Genomic DNA, 21,181 nt, shown 5'->3' on the forward strand with positions numbered 1-21,181 from the left:
GCTTCCGTGGGTGGGAAAGGACTAGGAACTCAAGTTTTGCCTCCTCACTCAGTTGGTTTCAGGCATCTGAGTATAGCACTAGGGGAGTGGCTGGATGCTAGAATGCCTCTTTACGTCCCGGTGATGGCCAACACAAGGCTTACCATGTCCTTGCCATCAAATGGGTACCACTCTGATATCCTGGTTCTGGAAGGTGACACTTTCCCTTTCCCTTTGTGTCACGTAAGCCATTCCTTACAGTGCAGGAAACCCAGCATGCTCAGGCTAGTTACTCTTCAGGATCAAGGTAGATTCCTAAGGCAGCTATCAAGTCAGTCAAGTAGAGTCCTGCCAGCCACAGGACTAGGGGTCTCCGACCTACAGAGCAGTCTAATCTCACCAGATAGCTCATTTCTCAATGGTTCCTAACTACAGCATCCTGGGTGTTCTTAGGGAAGTGATATGGGGTCCTTTTTGTCAAAGCGGAGCTGCTGTGCATATTTCATGTATCCAAGTGTTCAGTCAGCCTCTGACGACTGTCAATCCTTCAAGCAGCCAGGATTCCAGTGTCCGTGCTGATAGAGCTTGCAGAGACTATTGCCTGTGTGTGTGTGTGTGTGTGTGTGTGTGTGTGTGTGTGTGTGTGTGTATTTGCATGTGTGCACATATTGAGAGCCGCTGGTAGCAAAAGTCCACGGAGTATACAGCAGAGACAACTAGTGTTCAGAAGGTCAATCTATCAGAACTGAGGGTTCTGTTAGAGGAAACCATGATGCAAGGCGTTATGGAATTACTGCCTTTTGAATGAACTGGCTGTCTCTTGTTGTAAACTTCTTGTGCAGTAACAGCTATGATTCTCCCCATTTACCATGCATCTCCATGTTATGCGTACACATAATCTCACGATTGCATCTCAATCTTGGGCACAACTTTCCCTCTACATTTAGGGTAGCTGTGTTTATTTTTCATTAACATATACCTGTCCAGGGCCATTCTCTGTGCAAAAGTATTTCAGCAAAGATCACTTTTTCCAAGGACAAAACTGCATATAGATAAACATTAGCTCATCTCATTTACAGATAAGAGAAAAGAACCGCTAGCAATGAAATCCTCAACTCCTTACCTTCACCCCGGGTTATTTACAAAAGACCCTAATTTAAGAGATTTACTGCTCACATTACTGGGATGATGCCACTTGCTAGTTACTGAGTTAAGGTGGTTACTTCCCACTGACCCAAGGAGATTGCTTCCAGGCCAGGCAGGTGATAGGTGCCAAGCTTCTTTCTTGTGCAAATTAAGTTTCAATTCCTCCTCAGCCAGGTGCTATTCCCAGATTCCCTAATTGATCTTAGCCTTTATTTGACCCTACCAGAGAACTCCCCTTTAGTCACTCCCCTTTTGGGTTGTAATTGGAAGCTGACATTTATTGCTTTATGTGTGGGTCCTTATCATCTCTCTCTGCACCCTGAACATTTTAAGCCTGGCATGGCTTTGCCAAAGAATTACTGCTTGGATGTATATACTGGTTCCCTCACAGCACTGGGAAAATGGATGGAGAAGAACCAAGATGAGGACGGAGATGGAAAGAACTAGACAGACATGAGAGGAGGGACTGAGAGGAGCTAAGAATGAGAACAGAAAAGAAGCTGTGTAGATAAAAGTGACTGAGAAGAATAAAGTGAATGGACTAAAGAACTCAGTGTACTTAGATTCATTTGAGATCCCTCAGATTGGAATCCTCAGTTGGTTGTTAGACTCTTCCATGGACCCTGGGAGTAAACAATATAGGCTGGACCTATTATTGTTTATGTTTTGCACATATGTACATACGCATATAGAAGGCAGAGGTCCATACCAGATTTGTTCCTCAATTATTCTCCACCTTATTTTTTGAGCAGGATCTCTCATTGAACCAAGAGGTCACTGATTGCCTAGACTGTCTGGCTGGTGAGCCCTGGAGACCTCCTGCCTCTGCCTCCCCAACACCACAATACCTGGCTTTTACTTAAGTGGGTCCTGGGAATTGACTTCAGAGTGCCAAGCTTGTATGACAAACTCTTCACTAACTGAGCCCTCTCCAGCCCTCTGTCACCATTGACCCCGTGAAGAGAAGACTCTCTGTCCCCAGCTCTGGATTGTGCAGGGGTGTGGGGAGCACAGAGAGCCCAACTTGTGGCTTGTTTTCATCCTGACTCAAGGTCAGAGAGTCCTAGCTTGTTTTCCCCTCTGCAAGGCTGCATAATAGGATGTTTCGGCCAAAGGCCTGGTTACCAGGTGCCTTATACTTCGAGGCCTAATTACAGGATGCTTTGCCATAAGGCATGGTCACCAGATGTCTTGAGTACTAAGGAGATGTTTATACTTAACTGTACTTTGAACCGTGATGTCCTTCAAAGGGGAAGCTCTTTTTGCCCCCCTTACTTTGGGTATATAAAGGCTGTGAGTAATAGACTCCAGGGTCTGAGGTATTGACCCAAAGCTCTGCTGAAGCTACCCTGTGTCTCTTTTTCTTCATCTACATTTATATTCCATAGCTATCATTCCCCAATTCCACGTTCCCCGCTTCAGAACCATTCAGCAGGTCGAGCGGGACTCGACATTAGATCAAATACGGTAGATGCTAGAGTAATTTCTCTCTGTGTGTTGTTGTCTTGGACCTCTGAAGTTTACAAAGTGCCAGCTGATCTGTCTGGGATTTCCTGTGTCCTCTCGAGGCACTCATTCATAATGCAGCTGGACACTGTCACTTTGGTTCTTCTTGGTGGGAGGAGGAGGAGATGAGCACCCAGCATCTCCATTCCACCACCTTGGGTCTATCCATCGCTTCTGTCCCCTCTTACTCTCCTGAGGGTTGACTGGAACTGACTTTTCCTGTCTTTGCTCCAGACTTGTTACTCAGTAGCCGTCCACACCACTGAATCTAGTCAGGGGGCAGAGTTCTGCATCTGGAGTGTGGGGTGAGGTTACCTGGCCCCACTTCCACCCTGAGATGGGTTGCCTTATAGTTCCTTCTGGAAGTTTTCTCATGGGGTACAGCTGTCCACTGTACAAGGAAACCCAGTACTGAGTACATCAGTATATTCGAATCCACGTTGATGTTCAAGTGACCAACGCTTCCCTGTCACTCATGACACTATTCCTGCTCTCTACACTGGATAAGGACGTGATGTTGTGACCACATTGTGTCTTTCTGAACCCTATATGATAGTTATCTCATGACTCTACGCACGCGCGCGTGTGTGTTTGTGTGTGTGTGATTTTTTTCCTCATAAACTTGACTGCTAGTTTTCTCTGCTTGGATCCTCAGCAGCAAACACTCTCTAGTTTATTATTTTCTTCAATAACATGTGTCTCGTGTTCCAGATGAGGACATGCAGAGTGCTGGGAGGTCATGGCTTCCAATTATCTGCTAGGGTTTTGTTTGGTTTTGTTTTCTAGCTGCTGTGTCATGAGCTTGGCTCACATTGAGTCTGACTTCAATAAAACCCCTGGATCTTTCCACAGGACTCCTGCCAAGCCATGGCTCCTCCTTCAATACTTGTGGGACTGATAGTTTCAAAAATAACACTCACATTTTCTTATGTTATAAAAGCAATGCACAATAACTGTAGGATTTCAAAGATGCAGTCAAGTAAACATATCCTTTTACTTTAAAAATATTTTCATTAATCTTTGAAAATTTCACACAATGTATTTTGATATTCACCTCCTCCCCAAATTCCTCCCAGGCCCACCCCCACCTTCCCATCTACCCAACTTCATGCTCTTTCTCTCTCTTTTTGAAAAAAACCAAAACCCCACCAAGTCCAATTTGTATTGGCCAACTATTCTTGGGTGTGGGGCCCACCCCAGGGATGACAGAATTCAAGACTGACTTTCCAACTTGGTTTTCTGTAGACATTGTAGGCATTGCAAGGGCAAGCAAGGCTCCAATTCCAACAGAGCCCAGGCCAGTGTGACAAAGGATTAACGTGAAGGGAGGGAGGGGGCGGGAACAACAGAGCAGGAGATCTGTTCATCATCTAAAGATGCCCAGTCATTTTACAGCTCCTGGTTATTTAATAACTCTAATCGAGACCTCCCCATCAAAAGGGAATGTCCTACCCATGGAAGACTCACCACTAGTTTATGGTGGCCAAAGGACTCACACTTGGAACTTGGTGGGTCCTCTTGGTGACTGTCCTTCTTGCCTTCTTCTTCTCTCTGTCTCTCAGAAAAATGTGTCCAGTGTGTCTGAATTACATCACACCTAGTTGTGAGTTCTGATCCACCGCACTAGAGTCTTTGCCTGGCTAACTTTGCCTCCTGGTCCCCTTTTGTCCCTCTTCTTCACTCAACCCTCGTCCTTCCTGTCTTGCTTAGAGCATCCTCCTTCCCAGCCCAGAAGAAGCTGTGCTGGCTGAGACCTCTGCCTGAACCCCACTCCTTTTCCAAGTCATCCCTCCGGACCCAGCACTCGCAGCAAGACCTCATCCAAAAATGCCCTCCCTCCGCCATGCTCCCTGCTCAGCTTTTGTAGTCAGAATGACTCATGATGAAATCCATCTTTGCACGTTACCAGTTACGTAACCCCGTGGAAAATCGCTTTGACCTCTGTGACATTTATTTTCCACAGCGATCATACTGAAAACCATAGTGCTTCCTTGGAAATAGATTAGATTTAAAAAAAAAATGATATAAAGTATCTTAGGAATCTGAAGCTGTGTGATGATGGTATCATCGGCCCGTGCTTATAATTGTTCCCTACAATGGGATAAGGATAGAAGTCAGGTAAATATGCTTGTTGAATGTGGAAAAATAAAAGAGCAAATAACTGAACAAGTGAAAAGGGATAAATAGATAGGACAAAGGACTCGAACACTCACTAGTGTAGAGATGCAGAGAAACCGTCCTACCTGAGACAGGAAGGGGAGTGCCACCCTGCGTAACTTTCCTTTCCCCGGCTTATTCCAGAGCACTGTTGGCATCAAAATGAGACCCTCCTCCGAGCGGTATTGGTTTTAGTAATTAATTATTAAAAAGCTTGTGTACTCCAATTTTTCAAATATGTGAGAAACAGAATTCTCAACTCAGCCTTCTTGGAAATGTTCTCTCTCTTGGAAAATTCCCCTCAGGGTTTCCAGCAGCTGACCTGTCCCTGGACAATTAGAATACAAGCATCCAGGGCCAGCCTTTGGGAAAGTGCTTACCTGGCCCTTCCTACACAACGAAGTTCTGCCAAGCTCTCCTGCCAGCAAATGCCACAGGGTCCTCAAGGGTGCTATGGGAACCAGTGTGTATCTTTGAGCAAATGGACTAAAACATGTCCCTGGACAGAACTGAAAATGTCTCTTACTGGGCTGGTGAGGTGGCTCAGTGGGCAGAGCACTTGCCTTGCAAGCTTGGTGGCTCCTGGTCAATATCTGGAACTCACAGGAAGATGCAAGAAGAAAACTGGCTCCCCAGAGGTAGCTCAGCTGATAAAGGTACCTGTCACCAAGCCTGTGACCTGAGTTTGAACCCAGGACCGACATGATGGAAGGAGAGAATCAGCTCCCACAAGCTGTCCTCTGACCTGTACACACACACCATGGTATGCCTCCCCTGATCCTGGCCAATTAAAATAATAAATGTAATTAAAAAATTCAACGTTAGCCAGGTGGTGGTGGTGCATGCATTTAGTCACAACACTCAGATGGTAGAGGCAGGTGGATATCTATGAGTTAGAGGCCAGTCTGGTCTACAGAGTGAGTTCCAGGACTGCCAGGGCCACAATGAAACCATCTTGAAAAACCAAAAAATAAATAAATAAATAAAAAATTAAAAATTAAAAAAAATTAAATGTCCTCTGTCCTCCACACATGCACCATAACATGCCCTAACACACAATAATAGTAGTTAGTAGTAGCAGTAATAATCAGACATTTTTAAAAATAAAAAAATCCATTTTTTATTACTTTGTTACTCTGTGCACCTTACTAGATGTATGAAAAGTTGGTTTGATCTTTTTAAAGCTTGCTGACCTCACCTGTGTTCAGGCAATAACTTCTCTCTCTGTACCTTCTAGTGATGGTTATATTGATTTTGGTGGTAAAGGACACTTGACTGAAAGTAACCTGAACAAGAAGGACATCCTTTGTCTCACACAGATGCTGTCTAGACACAGATGGTCCAGCAGCTTGCTGATGGTTCCATTCTGAGGAAGCAGCTCTATTGCTGAGGTCTTGGTCATATGATAGCTGCCATCAGATCCCGTCACCACAGGAAGTAAAAGGCTTTCCAAGTCTGTCTGTCTGTCGTTCTTTCTTTTTATGCTTAGGGAATAACAACTTCCCTAGGAGGGTGAGCATCCAGCTGATGTCCCCTCACACTCCTCCAGAGTGCACACTTGAAACGGAGCTAAAGGCAGTAGAGGGATTTCTAGGGTTTGTTCACACCAATTATGATTTGTCTTCCAAAAGAGAAGGGAAAGTCTCCCTTTCTTGTGCACCCTGCATCTGAACATGAGAGGCCAGATTCCGGGGAAAGGGATGGTTGTTGAGCCCATCTAATCATAGTTACTATCGTCTACTGGTTGTGGCTGTGCACCAACCAGTGTCCTAGCCTTTCCGAGTGTTAAACACCCATCTCTGTCCAATAAGCACTTGTTTTACCTCCAAATGGGAACATACACTCTTAGGGGGAGCAGAGAGTCTCATAAGAGTCAGGAAGTAAATAAAGCTTACAAGGCTTAGGAAGTAAACAAAAGCCACAGAGCTCAGAAAAGCTTGGAACCTCCCCAAATTCTCAAGGACCTACCCTAAGGTTGGATAATCAGTAACAAATGTTGGAGAAAGGAAACTCTCAGATAGGTCCAACTTCCTTCAGGTGTGAAGAGAACGCCAGGGATGACTAAATGCGCATGCTATTAGTCATTACGCCATAGGGGCAGAGTTTTTGGTGATATAAATGCCATCAAGTCATCCATGCTTCTGTAAGGAATACCTCATCTATATTCCTATAAGTAACTCCAATACCTCACTGGCTAACTAAGCTAGAAGGGGTTAGGTGGAGAAGTGGGGCAGTAAACACAAAATACAAAAGAATTAATAAAATGTTGTACACATTTAAAAACTAAGAACATAATGTTGGTTCTTTTGCATACCTTACTCAAATGCCACCAACTTTTTCACAGGTGACCTTCTTTGTTATAGAATTGAATTTAGGATAGAGCAGTGCTCTTACTTAGTATGTGCAGCATTTTGTATTCCGAGACTTTCATTATATTCCAGAGAGATAGCTGAGGGAATGAAGGAACTTACTGCTAAGCCTCTTGACTTGAGTTTGATCCCTGGGACCCACATGACAGAAAGAAAGAAATGACTCCCACAAGTTTTCCTCCAATCTTCACATGTAACCTGTGACATGTGTTTTAATACATACACACATGCACAAACGTGTATACAAGTTAAAACATGAAATAAATGTAATAAAAAAATTAGCAAAAAGATCTTTTGTTACTTTAAATGACAAAATATGGGATTAAGAGAACTCAATGTATATAGTTTCTGGGAGGAGTAATCCTCCCTAACTAGCTACCATTAACCAGGCTTCTACTATGTGATCCAGATTACACTATTAGTAGTTCATATGTATTATCCCATTTGGCCCTTAAGGAAACTCGGTGAGATAGTTACTATTGTTCCTTGCCTCATTATATGCATAGGAAATGAAGGCAGAGGATGCTTCATCACTTAGCTGGTAGGAGCCATAATCAAAGCCAGATAGAGGCTCATATATTGTATTATGTGATACCATTACTGTGATAAAATACTTGACATAAACAAGAAGGAATAAAGGGTTCATTTCAGGCTACAGTTACGGGAGGATACTGTCCATCATGGCAGAGAAGGAATGAGGGCCCAAGCAAGAGACTAGCTGGTCATGCTGCATCAATAGTCAGGAAGTAGAGGGAGATGGATTGTGGGGGCCCACAGAGGCTCCCTAGTAAGTCCTTACTCAAGGTCAGAGGACCTGAGCTTGCTTTACCCAGCAGGGCTGCATAATGGGATGATTTGGCCAGGGGCGTGGTTACCAGGTGATTTGAAGGGTCTACACTTGGCTGTATGTTGTGCTTTGATCTTGAAAGGGAGAGGTCATTTGCCTCTCTTCTTGGTATAAAAAGCCCAACTCTGGGTGACTGGGTATTGACCAAGGGCCCTCCCGAAGCTATCCCGTGTCTCGGTCTTTCTTGTCTCCATCTATATTTCTAATACTTCCTCATTCCTCTGTCCTCCCCCAGAAAAACCCTTCAACAGGTCAGAGATGGACTCTGACAATGGATGCTGAAGCTCAGCCTACTCTCTCTTTTTAATTCAGTCCGTAATTCCACCCCAGGGAGTGGTGCCATCCACATGTAGAGTGGATTTTCCCACCTCAGTTAACTTAAGAAGGATAATTCCCCACAGGCATGCTGAGTGGCTTGTTTCTATGGAGGCCTAGATTCTGTCAAGTTGGCAATCAATATTAACCATCACATGTATTATATGTAAATATAATGTTTTACAAGAAGCTGCAGGACTATTGGGTAGTTTCCTTTTGTACTTTTTTTTTTGTAGTTGTTTTCAGGAAATCCTGGTCTTTATGTAAGAAGACCTTAAACTGGTTCTCCTGGCAGTGTGACCCCTACTGTGTACTGACACACCCAAATCTGGGCATTTTTCTTTTTGAGTATTATGGCGAGAGGAGGGAGTGAGGTCATGGTTATTCCTTCTGGATACACTTTGAAGGGCTGTAGTCTTTGCATCCAACCATGATGAACTGAAGAAGGGTGGCTGGCAGGGGCTGTAGGACTTTCACTAGAATATAACTGAAGATCCTGATACCTAGTCTCAAGCTCCCTTCCTGTCTCATGTCCTAGAGTGGCATGACCAAGGCCAGGACATAAATGATAAAATGAAAAATGAATGTGATTAGTCATCATCCTGCCCGTCATAGACCTCTGCCCAAGGACTCTAATGCTGGCCCTTGGGCGGAGGTGGTGAAAGAGAGGATGGAGGTGAACCGGCAGAGCTCTACAGAGGTTCAAGAGACAGGCTGGCGTCTCCCCAACACGGGGCGTTCTAAATGCGTCTCAGACACAGTCACCTAAGCTCCAGTTAATTGACAGTGGGGAAAAAGAATAAAACATCCACCCACAGAACAAGAAAAGAAGCCCAAAAGCGCCCCCCCAAAAACCTTCAACTTACAAATTTTTCTGTTTCTTTTCACTATCCAATACAATAGTTCATGGAACCATTTCTCACCAAGAGTTCCTGCTGAGAACGTAAGATCACCATCACAGGTTTGGAGTTATGGCTATTGGCTGAAAACCTTTCATACAACCAGACACTCAGACTTTTTTTTTTAAAGGCAATTCTTGCAGTAGGGCCAAGTGGTTAAGTGGTAGATGATGACAGCTAGCAGGAACAGCTCATAATATTGGTGCATTCTTTTATAACGCACTCAACAAACATGCTGAATCCCTACATGGGTCGGAGCTTCACCCTCTCATAGGAAAAGGGAAGATGCATCTGAACGGCAGCTCCTCTGAAGTAAATACCTATGTGCGGCACCTTACACTTGTCGGTCACGAGCCACTGAGTAGTCCTTATACTGATTCTATGGAGTGCAGGGGGAAATGCATGAAATTTAGCAGAGGAGTGATTAAAAATATTCGAGTCTATCACACACACTCATTACATGTATTCTTTCATGCAATTTTACTTTGTGTGTGTGTGTGTGTGTGTGTTAATGTGTGTACCCTCCTGTGTATGCATAAGAGGCCAGCTGAGGACATTAGGTGCTGTCCTCTATCTCTCTTGACCTTACTCTCTTGAGGCAGGTTCTCTCACTGAACCTGGAGCTTGCAGTTTTGAATAGACTGGCCAATGAGCTTCCATGAAATCCACCTGTCTCCACCCCCAATGCTAGAGTTATAGGTAAGTGCATACAAGCTGAATCCAGGTCCCCATGCTTGCACACCAAGAACTCTACCCACTGGGCAGTCTCCCTAGCCACTTTTAGGCAGGTTTTGTTTCTGTGTTATATAGGCCCCTCTCTCAAACATCCGTCTTGCCATGCATTTTAGCCATATAAATTTGAGTAGTACTAACCTGTGCTTCAGAAATACGGCTAGAAGTGAGGGGTTCTTCTCTCCCAGGGAAGGGAATATGAGCATAGGAAAAGTCTTTATGATGTTGGAGTTCAGTCTTGAACAATGGTTTCTACCAGTGCCATTATAAGACAAATGACATTATGAGCTAACCAGAAGAATGGGAAATTCACCAAGAGGCTCAACAGTCTAGCGTATTATGAATACTGCAAATTCTGCCTTCCTTTTGAAATCAGAGGGCAAGCCAGTCCCCTGGCATGCACCTTTAGTGGTGTCCAGAGGGAATCTCAATCCTGTGTATGCTTAAGAACAGAACTTCTCTGATCCTACATACACCAAAACCATCAAGGGTCTTATAGATTCACGGTCTGGTTAGGAATGACTGGGTGCATCCTGACATTCCTAACCAGTTCCCCACTACGTCCCACCAAGTCCCCCTCTCTGAGAATCACATCTCTTCTTAGAGAATAAGAGTCAAGGGTCCCCAGCAGCCTGATTCTGCCCTTGCTTTATCTATGAGCTCTGGAGTCTGACCAGATGCAGGCAGCCTTCTGGTGTGTGTGTGTGTGTGTGTGTGTGTGTGTGTGTGTGTGTGTGACACAGGGTTTGACCAAGCCAGGTAAAGATAGTGACAGCTGTTATGTACCACTATTTGACAGAGGCTGTTTTGAGTTAGTTATGGCCAGGTGGTCATTGGCCATCTGTAACAAACATAATTGGTAAGCACTATTGTAAGGAAAACAGTATTTTGTGTGTATGTGTGTGTGTGTGTGTGTGTGTGTGTGTGTGTGTGTGTGTTGGCAAAGGAGTGAGAGCTAAGACACCTATGTCCCAAATGCTGTCACAGCCCAGTCTCCCAGCAAAGTCACCATGCTCCCATAATCCCCATATTCTAAGTTGAGTGGGTCCCAGATTTCCCATGGCCATCCATGTGGCCCAGCTGAAAGGCTATTTCAGAGTGTTCTAAATCAGGTTTTGTGCTCTGGCAAAGGAATGGAGCCCTCTTTTCTAATATTACTTCTGTGGGAAAGTGTTTTCTGAACTCCAAACAACTCCACTTACAAATACATTTTTGGAATATGACCCACTTATATGCTGAAAACTGCCTGTTCATCGGGGGTGGGGGAGACTTCTCATGTACAGCTGTATTTTGTTTAAAATATATAATGTGCTTGAGATCTGAAGCACTTGCAAGATTTCTTCCAGGAAGAGTTGGCTATGCAGATTTCAATCCTATGTAGGATTTCAAGGTGGAAAGAGACTCTTCTGCGGATGCCCTCAAATTGGTCTTTATCAACATACCTGAAATGGTCAGGGCCAATGAAGGCCCTGTGTGTAGAATCTTGTTACAACTTTGTCTTAAAACCAAGCTATTCTTTTTGCCTTCTCTCTCTCTCTCTCTCTCTCTCTCTCTCTCTCTCTCTCTCTCTCTCTCTCTCTCTCTCTCTGCATGTATACATGTATATGTGTGCTCATATGTGGGCAGGAGCACTGTGTGACTACCCATGCATATATGTGTGTGTACATGTGGAGAGCAGAAGACACTCTTGACTGACCCTGGACTGCTGTTCCTCAGGTGCTTTCCACCTTGATTTTTTTTTTTTTTTGAGGCAATGTTTCTTACTCACCTGGAACTCACCAAGAGCCTGGGTGTCCCCAGCTCTGGCATTATAAGCATTTGCTACTTACCATGTCTAGATATTTTTTTAAAATGAGGATTTGGGGATCCAGCTCAAGTCTTCACACTTCCACAAAAAGTACTTTACTGAGTGGGCCATCTCCCCATCCTCACATCAACTTCAGAAAAACAGAGTCCGAGACTCCATCTCCGGACTGTCTCATGGAGGATGTGAGGGATGGGGCTTTCTAATCCCTGTATGTTCTGAGGCTCTCCAGAAAATTATAGTAGAAAAGGTTTTGAGCCAGGGTATTCAATGGTCCTCAGACCAGTTCATTCATTTATTTACTCTGTATACCAAAGCTGTTTGTGGCACAGATGTGGGAACTGAGGACAGGAAGACAAGAAGCCAGGTGTAAGACACGTGGCACACAGAGCTGCTGGTACCAACTGGTGGTGTTTGGGGACTGGAGTGACAGAGGCTTCACAGGAGAGTTTATAGAGCAGCAAGCCATGAGCTGTGGAGTGGCCAGGCGGCCATGTTCTAGAGCAGGAGGGCAGGGGTTCCAACGACAGACAACCTCAGAACTTCTACCAAATGGCTTAGCCTTCCTGTGTCTTAGTTTTAGCAACTGGAGAGTTGGAACAAGCTTGGAGGGCAATTGGGAGTAGTAACAGTGCCGACATAGGTAGATGGCTGCACTGAGTACCTGCCTGGACGGCTGCTGTAAAGATTAGCAGGGCTGACATTAAACTTCAGACATTTGAAGAAAACCTGCTAGGAGCTAGGGGGACCTGCTATTGCCCGGTAGCACCTTAGCTCAAAGTGATTGGTCAGCGTCATCTGTCGCTAGGTCCTTCTTATTCATGCCTGGCCACTTTTCATGGCCACCATAGATCATGCATCTTCTTTAGAAACCTGCCCATAACAATGACTCACAGGAATCCGCAGCTAGTCAATCATGTCACCCAGAATCTTGTGGGGGGACAGTCTCACCACGGGACTTGTAGCTCTCTGATCACACCTGGCATCTTCCACTGGTGTCTGCACATTCATACTGCCAACCCCCAAATGCATTAGGTCCTCATTTGCAGACATGAAGATATACAGTAACGTGGTCTGGAGAGATGACCCAGAGGCTGAGAGAGCTTGCTGCCCTTGCTTTGCTAATACTGACTACGGACAGCTCACAGCCACCTTTAACTCCAGCTCTGGAGGATGTGACACCTCTAGCCTCTGCTGGCACCTGCTTTCATGCGCATATCCCCCACACGGACACAAACATACATTTAATTAAAACTAAAACACAAATCTTAAAAAAATAAATAAAAATGGGAGACGTATTGATAAAGGAAAGAGCAGTTAAAAACCAAACACAGCTCACACATCTCTGGGTTTTGTGAGTTTTCCCCTTGGGCAAACCAGGAATGTCACACACTTCAGCTTCAGAGACAACTGTTGAGCTGCGGTTCCTTCTGCATCTTGTCTCACGAAGGAGGCACGGATCAACCGGAGGGCTGGTCGCTGGTTCTGGCTTTGCCATTCTCCTGGCATGTTAACTGTACAACTTGACATGCTCTGGAGTCCACTCTGGAGCCAAGTCAGATCCGCTGTGAGCACCGGTGGCTTTCATCCCGGTGTGGTGAGCACGGGGACACTGGGGAGGCTGCTGTGACTATTTTGGGCATGGCACGAGGCAGCAGATGGAAAAACAGAAATCAGAGACAGCCAGTGTTCCTCTGCTGTCTGAACAATGATGTGGGTGACCTGTGCCACCGGGAAGAGTGGGACTCCTATGCAGGGAAAAAGTGGTACTGCTGATTCAGGAGGGGGGAAGAAAGGGAGGAGGAAGAAGACGGGAAGTAGAGGAGGAAGGAAGGAGAGGGAGATGGGGGAGGAGGAAGGAAATAGGAAGAAGAGGAGAAGAAGAGGGAGCAGGAAGAGGAGGAGGAGGAGGTCAGGATGTAGAAAAGTCATGTAAGAGTAGAAAATGTTCTGGTGGGTAGAATTTACAGACAGAAACCCCAATGGCTGTGTATTTTATTTATTTGTTTATTTATTTATTTATTTATATTTTATGTGCATTGGTGTTTTGCCTACATGTATGTCTGCAGCCTTTGGAACTAGAGTTACAGACAATTGTGAGCTATTATGTCGGTGCTGGGAATTGAACCTGGGTCCTTCTGAGGAGCAGCCAGTGCTTTCAACCCCTGAGCCATCTCTCCAGCCCGAATGTGGCTTTTGATGAAGGCAAAAATAACTTCAGTTGCCCACCTGCCTTCCTGCTATGTAGATAAAGATGTGTTAACAAAGAGTGAGTCCTGTGTTCTCCAGCATCCACTCTGGAACGGGGCAGTGCCCGAAGTCTTAACCCTCCACCACATCACTTAAGATGAGTCCAAGGGCCTTGAGAAGTCCTTCCTGATGTCCTCCTGCCATGATGCCTGGCTGCCTCCTTCTGATGTTTCCCCTGATGACAGACAACGGGCAGCAGATCCAACTTGGTCCAGGTTCTAGTTCATCTCTGTTGCTGGGATAAAATTCTCAGACCAAAAGCAAGAGGAAAAGGTTCCTTGTAGCTTACAGGTTACAGTGTATCCTCAAGAGACATCAGAGCATAAACCTGAGGCAGAAACCGTAGAGGAATGCTGCCTGTTGTCTGACTCAGAGGTCAGCTTAGACTCAGCTAGCTTTTCTGTAAAGTTGAAGAGCACCTGCCTAGGGACTGCACCACCCACAGTGGGCTAGGCCCTCCTGTATCAATTAACAATTAAGACAGTCCCCTCAGACATGGCCAGTCTGATCTATACAGTCCTTCAATTGAGATGCTCTTCTCAGCTGACTCTAGGCTGTTTAAAATGGACAGTTAAAGCCAATCAAGGCAATTGCTCCTGTCTTTGGTTGGTGGACACACACTAGAAATTTCTTGAGCAACACACTTGTCCTTCTGATCTGTTTATCTATTTATTTTACAGGGAGTATGTGTATTTTCTCCTTTCCCTTCCCTTCCCTTCCCTTCCCTTCCCTTCCCTTCCCTTCCCTTCCCTTCCCTTCCCTTCCCTTCCCTTCCCTTCCCTTCCCTCCCCTTCTCTTTCCTTCCCCTCCCCTCCCCTCCCCTTCTCCTTCCTTCCTTTCCTTTCCTTTCCTTTCCTTTCCTTCCCTTCCTTCCTTCCTTCCTTCCTTCCTTCCTTCCTTCCTTCCTTCCTTCCTTCCTTCTCTCTCTCTCTCTCTCTCTCTCTCTCTCTCACCTTTCCCTTCCTTCCTTCCTTCCTTCCTTCCTTCCTTCCTTCCTTCCTTCCTCCCTCCTCCCTCCCTCCCTCCCTCCCTCCCTCCCTCTCTCTCTCTCTCTCTCTCTCTCTCTCTCTCTCTCTCTCTCTCTTTCAAGTCCAGGTTTTAATCTGAGCAAAGCATTCCCGGGTGGTCCCAGGGAAAAAGAAGAAACCATGAGGGGAAACCACAAGGCAAGTCTATGGGCGGGGTCTTAAATACCCTGTAGGTGTTGCTCCTGATTCTGTACTCCCCGTGGTCTTTGGGAGCTCTGGGGGAGGAGCTCCTGCTTGGTGGGCTTTCTTTGGGTAGGGTCTAGAATGGGCAGCTCCAGGGGAGGAGCCATCACTTAGCAGGCTGAGGGTGAGGTTTGGAATGGGGTCCGAGCAGCAGATTCCCAACATCCCAAATTTTTTTGGTATCATATGAGCAGTGGTTCAAGTCTGGCTACTACCTGCTGGCAAGGGATGATGTCGGGAGGGGGAGTCTGGTGTCGATGGGAGGGGGGGGTCACACTCATCAGGAGGTGTGAGTGAAGAAGCATTCTATTAGCTGCCATCCTTCAGGAAGGAACCTGTTTCTTGAGGAGGTGGAGGAGGCAGGTTGCTAGGAGAAAAAAATAGATTATTAACACCTGCCCTATGAACAGGGCTAGCTGTGGGAAGAGTGAAGACTGCCAGAAAGAAGGAACAGAGAGGTGCCCTGGTTGTACAGAAGAGGCACAGGTGAATGAGGCCGACTCAAGCAGATATGCCCTTGAGTCTGAAGAGGTGGTACCAGCACTGATGTCCCAGGAGCTTTTTGTTGTTGTTTGCTTGTGTGTGTGTGTGTGTGTGTGTGTGTGTGTGTGTGTGTGTGTGTGTTGTTTCCTTTCATTCATTATTTCCAGAGAAGTTACTAGAGCAGTTGAAAGCAATCAAAATTCCAAGAGGATCAGCCACCTTGTTCCTGATTCTGTACTCCATGCTCAGTGCTTAAGAGTAGTCTTCCTTCCTGCCCAGTTCCACAAATCAATCTGAAGTCTATTAGGGTGCGTTGCTAGCTTCGTCTCTGTGAGAGTTTGCAAACAGTATGATGTCATGTAAAGACTTTACACTGTAAAGAGACATCAAGTTGTACGGGATGAGTGGGACTGAGAAGAAGGCTCGGCCAGTACAGTGTAAACAAAAAGGACCTGAGTTTGATCATCTAGGTGCTGGTGGCCATCAGGCTCTCATCTCACTCAGTGCTACAGTATTCAGATAAGATCTACATAGGGTAAGAGGTATTCAACACACTGAATACAAAATTTGAGATCTGAGTGTTCTCAGCACATGGAATCATGAGATCATTCTCCTAATTTGAACATAAGAATTTTACTATACACTGAGAGATTGTGAAGCAAATTTTTTGAAGTGCTATAATGTTCAACAGTAAAACATCTGAGAAGTACAAAGACTATTATGGGTAGTAAATCCAGCATGCACAGCTTGGTCTTTTGATAGCAGAGCAGCCAGACACTTAAGGAGAATGCACAGAAGCAGTGTTGAAGGTAAAGTGTGCAACTGCTCCATTTTATCCTGACAGGTGGACAGGATTTGTCTTATATCCAATTATTTCCTTAAATCTCCATAACTCTCTCCTTTTCCCCCTCTCCCTCTCCTTTCCTTTTCTCTCATCTTCCTCTTCATCCCTCTCTTCTTCTCTCCTCCCCTTCTCCCTCCCCCCTCCTTCTTTCTGTCCTTCACTGACTTTGGTACCGTCAGAGAGGCCGTCTGACTAAGAATGATCATGGTGTTGAGACTTTACAAAGAGAGCACCACAGAAGAGTACTATAGAAGTGTGAACAAAGAAACTAGCTCATCATGGATAAGGAGCTATGCATTCTCACTGCCAGGGGAACGGAATGTGTGTGAGAACAGAAAGAAATGTGAGAACTCAAGGCTGTGGGATTATAGACACAGAATGGTTGTAACCTCATGTTCTGAATAAAGCAGCTATGGGTTCAAGTGAAGGGCCCACCTCAATATATAATGTAGAAAGACACTGAGGAAGGTACTTTATGTAAGCCTCTGGCCTGACATCATATGAGCATGCACACTTTACACACACACACACACACACACACACACACACACACACACACACACACAGAGAGAGAGAGAGAGAGAGTTCTTTGCAATTTGATCTATAGATGAAGAAATAAAGATGCAAACTTGGTACATTTGTATGTAATTGCAGATTTGTACGTACACATATACTCTCAGCCCTTTTATTGAGAAGGCCTTGGGATGGGCACACTCTAACAGCATTAAGCCACAAAATCTAACACCCAGGTTTTGGCTTTTAATTACTATCCTTCACTAAGTCAGAAGAACAGCAAAACAGAGCTTCTTGAAGAAATGGCTGACTCCAAGACTTGACCAGAATATTCCTTGTCAGAAAGTTGAACATACCTCCCAGGCATGGATGCACATGCCTTTAATCCTGGCACTTGGGGGGGGAAAGAGAGAAAAAGAACACATTCAACTATGCATGTCTCTATAGCCTTGAAGTCATAGTACTCAAGCTCCTGTGTGCACATATGGACACACGCAGGAGGTGAACACCCATCCCCAACATGGGAAGGGCCAAAACAGCTAAAATCAGCCCCATATCTAGAAGCTTTGCAATAGCCCTGGAGGAACATTGCAGAAGAATATTGCCATAGAAACATTGAGACTAAAGTACAAGCAACTAAAGAACAATGGCTGATTTATACTTTGTTAGAACTAAATACTTTTGTACTCAGTAGTCAAGACAGACAAAAGAAAATTCTCAGACTGGGAGAAGATGCTGTGTACTGGCTATCACACAGGCAACTACACCAGACTCTTTAAGAAGTGTAACAACTCCATATAAACAAATAGCCCAACTAAGCCTGGGCAAAAGATAAAATACAAATCCAATAGGTATAAATCTATCATTATATACAGTGATTTTATGAGAAAATCTATAAGATTATGAGAAAACAATATAAGAACTAAGCAATGGGGATTAATGATCATGGATAGAAGGAAAGACTATTATCAAGATGCCAGTTCCTTGTGTGTGGCCTGTGGAAGTGCCTCAACAGGTAAAATTCCGGTGGTTCAAGTGTGAAGACAGAAGGTTGGATCCAAAGTTCCCATAAATTTCCCAGAGATCTAGCCCAGCTGAATAGACCAGCTCTGGGTTCAATTGAGAGACCTGGAAATGTAGAAAGATATTGAGGATGGTACTTTATGTAATCCTCTGGCTTGACATCATATAAGCATGCATACTCACATACACATGTACACACACACACACACACACACACACACACACACACACACACATTCAGATCTTTCCAACTTGATCTATAGATTTAATGTAATCCCTAACAAATTCCCACTAGGTTATTTTGTGTAGTTTAACAAACTAATTCTGAAGTTTTTTCGCCCAATTGCCTTTCCAGTACTATGGAGAATAGAAATGGCAAAAGTTCATATGCTCATCATATTCTGTACCTTCAGGGAAGATTTCCAACTATTCTTTGTTCAGTTTGGTTCTAGCTTTGGAATTTTACTGTGTTGGGGCTCATTCCTTCTATGTTTAATTTTGCCTTTATTGTGAAAAGATACTGAATTTTGTCACACGCTTTTCCTGAATCTATTCAAATCTAATAAAATCTATTGCTAATCAGTTGGTTTTATCTTTCATTATGTTAATGTGGTGATCATATTTACATGTTCGGTCAGACCCTCATAGCCCAGGGGTAAAGGCCCCCTGACTGGTGAATGCTATTCTCGGTGTGCTGCTGAGTTCTGTTGGGTGGTGGTCCCTTGAGGTTTCCTCATCCCTCTCCATCATGGATACTGTTCTCTGGCTTCCTTTTTTGTGTGTTCTTGTTTGATCTGAGTACCCAAGATAGTTCTGGCCTCAGAGAATGAGTTTAGAAATCTTTTCCTATTTGAAAATGTTTTGATCTTTTGAAAATAAGGAGTATGAGTTCTTCTTTAAGTGTTTTGTGGACTTAGGCAGTGAAGTCACCAGGTCCTGGTTTTTCGCAGAAAGGAATGGGGTGCTGATAATGCTATGATGTACATAGACCTTGAAAACGTAACATATGTCAAGTGAAAGATGCCAGATGTGAGAGGTCACATATTATATGAATTCATTTGCATGAAATGTCCACATAGGCAAGTCTAAAGAGACGGATCGGACAAATGGTTCACAACACATTGGTGTGAAGGTAGAGAATTGAAGGTGACTACATAATGGGTATGAGGTTTCCTCTTGTGGTTAAAAAAAACTAGAACTAGATAACAATGTATATATATATATATATATATATATATATATATATATATATATATGGCTCTGTATATGTACTAAAAGTCCACTAAATTGTTCACTTTGAAGTGAATAAAATAGTGAATCTTGTTACACAAATTTGCCTAATTAAAAAAGATTTAAATGTTGGAATCATATGTTGACATGAGAAAAAATATTTACCCATAAAAATAACGTTATCAAACACTGTTGAGTTTAATCATCCAGGTTCATTCAAACCAATCTTGCTCAATAGGTAATTATAGAGACATTTAACATCAAGCTGTCTTGGGAGCCACGCCAGTCTCAGAAACCAAGTGATCTAGTCTCAAAGTAAAAATAGAATAGGACTTTTAATCTTATTAGAATCCTTGGATGTCAAAAGAGGCGTACATTCATAATATAACAAGTATCAAGGGGCCAGTCTTGTCAAGCGGGGGTCTACAGCCAGTGTCTAGATTTGGATTTAGCTATTAGCTATTGCACTTGTTATCTTGGAAAGTCTTGCATTTAATCTTCCTGTCTTCCCTTCCTTCCTTTCTTTTCCCTTCTTTCTTTCATTGTGTTTATATAGCATCTGTCTGGGTGTATGTGTGTGCACATGTGCATGCCATGACCCATATATGGAAGTCAGTTCTCTCCTTTCACTATGTGGGTTCTGGAGCTCAAACCCAAATCATCAGGCTTAGCAGCAGGCATCCTTACTGGCCAAGCCATCTCACTGGCCCTATTTTTATTATTTCTATGGGTTAATATTTTTTATCTAGCTACTAGGGTTCCAGGGAGAGTTAAATAGATTCATAAATACAAACCAATTTTCATAGAGCTTGGCATATATGTGCTCAGTAAATGTTAACAACATAATTTTACTATCAGCCTTCATATTAGCCACCCATGAGCCTGACTCCTGTTCCCCAAAATACTTTCAAAATCAGCCCCCACAAATTATTTTTCTCTAATGATAATATACCTTTCTTTAAAATGAACCAAATGAAGATAAGTTTGGTTTCTTGATTTTTACCTTCTAGTCAACACACAAACTGACCAATGGAGACTTTACCTCTGCAGAAGAAGGAGAAATCTGTATAGCTATGAAAACTTCAGAAAGAGTCTAGAAAAGTAAAATTACCTGTATCCAGGTAGTAGGGAGATGGCCATGTTGATTTTTGTAACAGTGAACACACATTTAAGGTCACTGTGTACCAGCCAAAGAGCTAAAGCTGCATAAGCAAGAAGACCTGGGTTTGAACCCCCAAACCCAAGCAACACCAGGCAGAATGCATCTGTGATCCCACTACTTCTATAGTACGATGGGAGGCGGGGACAAGAAAATCCCAGGAAACTTGGATAGCCTGGCCCACAGGGGAACAACAGAGACCCTGTCTGAAACAAGGCAGAAGGTGAGGACTAGCACCTGGGGTGGTCCTCTGCCCTACACACGTGTACTGTGCCACACTGGAGCCCACATTCACACACACCGCACACTGACAAAAAAAATTTTGCTTTTCCAATTTTCAAAAATTTCTGCAAAAATATATTCTGTAATCAAGTATTTTATTTTATGTAAATATGTACTCACAGAAATGGACCTCATTACGATAAAGTCAACACACTGGTAGTTGTAGTAACTACTGCAGTGAAATTTTGTGGAAAGAGTTGAAGATCCGTTACCTGAAAAGGGAAAGCTCAGGGTGAGTTAGACACCATAGCTACCTTCCTATGTTTCAAAAACAGTCTGTAGGAAGAGGAATTAGACTTGGTCTCTATGAGCACTTTCGCATGTGAGCTATAGCCCATGAGGGAAAATTCTAGAGGTATTTTTTGCTTGATATAAGAATGTCCTTTCAAAAATAAATCTCTCCCAAATGGTAATTCATCCAAATTAACAAAC

This window comes from Peromyscus leucopus, chromosome 16_21 (genome assembly GCF_004664715.2).
Source record: "Peromyscus leucopus breed LL Stock chromosome 16_21, UCI_PerLeu_2.1, whole genome shotgun sequence".
Lineage (NCBI taxonomy): Eukaryota > Metazoa > Chordata > Mammalia > Rodentia > Cricetidae > Peromyscus > Peromyscus leucopus.